The sequence below is a fragment of the Schistocerca nitens genome, chromosome 2, assembly GCF_023898315.1.
Source record: "Schistocerca nitens isolate TAMUIC-IGC-003100 chromosome 2, iqSchNite1.1, whole genome shotgun sequence".
Lineage (NCBI taxonomy): Eukaryota > Metazoa > Arthropoda > Insecta > Orthoptera > Acrididae > Schistocerca > Schistocerca nitens.
The window spans coordinates 986,025,636-986,028,127 of record NC_064615.1 but is presented as its reverse complement, the minus strand read 5'-3'; the positions used below and the strand labels follow the sequence as shown (position 1 = coordinate 986,028,127).

The 2,492-nt window shown below is 47.6% G+C and overlaps 1 pseudogene; it reads left to right on the top strand.

Annotated features, from left to right (window-relative positions):
• The first annotated feature begins 1,694 nt into the window (after window positions 1-1,694).
• Window positions 1,695-1,811, top strand: LOC126238647 (5S ribosomal RNA; annotated as a pseudogene).
• The last annotated feature ends 681 nt before the right edge of the window (window positions 1,812-2,492 follow it).

Sequence of the window (2,492 nt, the reverse complement as noted above, 5' to 3'; positions counted from 1 at the left end):
GATCTGTGGCAATGAACAAGCCGATAGATAGGCCAGGATGGGGCCAACAACTCCATTTATTGGACCGGAAACTGTCTTGACAATCACCAAGGCTATGATCAAATTAGAACTACGGAACTGGCTTAGGAAACAGCACGTAGGATATTGGACCAAGGTCCATAAACAAAAACATGGTAAGGTAACGATGCCCAAGCCATGTTTTAAAAGAAGCTCTGTAATCCTGGGATTGAACAGGAAAGAGATCAAACTCATGACTGGACTGATGGCCGGCCATTGGAACTTCAAAAAACACCAACACACAATGGGTATAACGGAAGAGGACCCTAAATGTAGGATCTGTGATGAGGGTGAAGAAACTGCATCACACCTAATCTTTGAATGCATGGCATTGGAGAGTAAAAGATACAGAATCTTCGGTACAACTAGACCTGAAGAAATTGTGTCCAACAAAAAACTGGTAGAGGGAATCCTTGCACTATTTAAAGGCACTGGTTGGCTTTACTAGATATACAGGGAGCGATACCGCACAATAAACCTAGTTTCAGTGCGGGCAGTGGCGGGTTAGACCTAAGCTGTTTTAGCTCTCCTGTTCAAATCAAATCAAAATCAAATCATCGGGAATGTTGGTTTCCCTTATTCAACCGTAGTTTTCAGTCTTCTGCTTTATTTAAAACATCTTGAAAAAAGGCTGATTCTAATATTTTTGCCAACTTTCATATTGCCTATTATCTGGGTGCTACATGTTATTGATGTATACCTACTGCCACGTAATTTTGCCCTTGACGCAGACGTTTATGTATTGCGCAAACACGGCGTAAAGACGATTTTCAAACCGACAAGGAAGATCAAAGAGTGTCTTAGATCGGCGAAGGAGAAAAGAGACCCACTTGCAATGTCGGGAATATACCGTATACCTTGCACATGCGGAAAAGTTTATGTCGGAATGACTGGACGATCCATTAACACCCGGATCAAAGAGCATAAGCGACATTGCAGGTTGCGGCAGGTGGAGAAATCGGCCGTGGCAGAGCACGCACTGAATGAGACCGACCACGTAATAAAATTCGCCGACACGGAAGTTCTGGCTGTAGAGAAGCACTATCACACGCGCTTGTTCAGAGAAGCTGTAGAAATCCAAAAACACGCGAACAGTTTCAACAAGAAAGAGGAAAGCCTTAAGGTAAACGGATCCTGGCTTCCCGTACTGCAGCGAACGACCGTCGCAGGTAGCAAGAGGAGAACCGCACCGGAAATGACCGCGGAGAAGCCCTCGGACGTTGGCGCGCCAGGTACATATAGTCTGCGGCCGCGAGCTCGCCTCCAGTTCACCACCGGCAATGGAGGGTGAAGCTTTGACAATGCCAGCCACTCGTGCTGGCGAAACGTCAGAAAAATCATTAGATGAACGTCGGCCGAAGAACCCGAGACAGAAGCCAATAGGCAGTTTGTCAACAAGTGGCCACGAAAGCCTTAACAATTTTGTATTTGCCGTTTTGCTACTAGATGGTACTACTAATCCTTGTGTTCATCTCATGGCAGTGTCGGCTTACATGCCGTTTAGTCTGATGTCTTTTGCGCTGTGTATGTGTCGGTGTTAACTGGCTACAGCAGTTAACTTGTGCCGCAGCTTGCAACTATGATTTTATTACTTTGTGATAACTGTCTCTTTTTTATTATGGCCTATATTCTTGACCGCCAACGGCCTTGCCGCAGTGGTAACACCGGTTCCCATCAGATCACCGAAGTTAAGCGCTGCCGGCTGGGCTAGCACTTGGATGGGTGACCATCCGGTCTGCCGAGCGCTGTTGGCAAGCGGGGTGCACTCAGCCCTTGTGAGGCAAACTGAGGAGTTACTTGCTTGAGAAGTAGCGGTTCCGGTCTCGTAAACTGACGTACGGCCGGGAGAGGAGTGTGCTGACCACATGCCCCTCCTTATCCGCAACCAGTGACGGCTGTGGGCTTAGGATGACACGGCGGCCGGTCAGTACCGTTGGACCTTCCAAGGCCTGTTCGGATGGAGTTTAGTTATTTTTATATTCTTGGCTCATGTAACAAGAAACATGCCATTCGACAACAGCACTGTTGTAAATGGTCTTCATGGGTTTGCCGCCGGATCGCGTTGTGCAAATTCCACAATATTTCCTCGGAGCAACTGTCCGACATCTTCAGGTGGTTCAACCTTGCTCGTGGCTAGGTACGACTGACGGTATCCGCACGTCGACACCCCGTTTCTAGAATAAGTGCGCGAAGAATGCGCAGGCGCGGAAATCGAGCACGCGCAATAATTTGCAGATATATGGTGCCATATTCAAATCAAACTCCCTCTGCAGAAAATCGCTCCCGCGCGTGTGCTGAACGCTGCATTTGCCAACAATGTGGGCAGACATTACTCACCATCGGCCGTACTAGACCAATGTTATGACGAGTGTGTTATCGAAGAATCTTGATTGTCGCGTTGTGATTTAATACGGTTCCAGGCTGTGCTCAGAAAA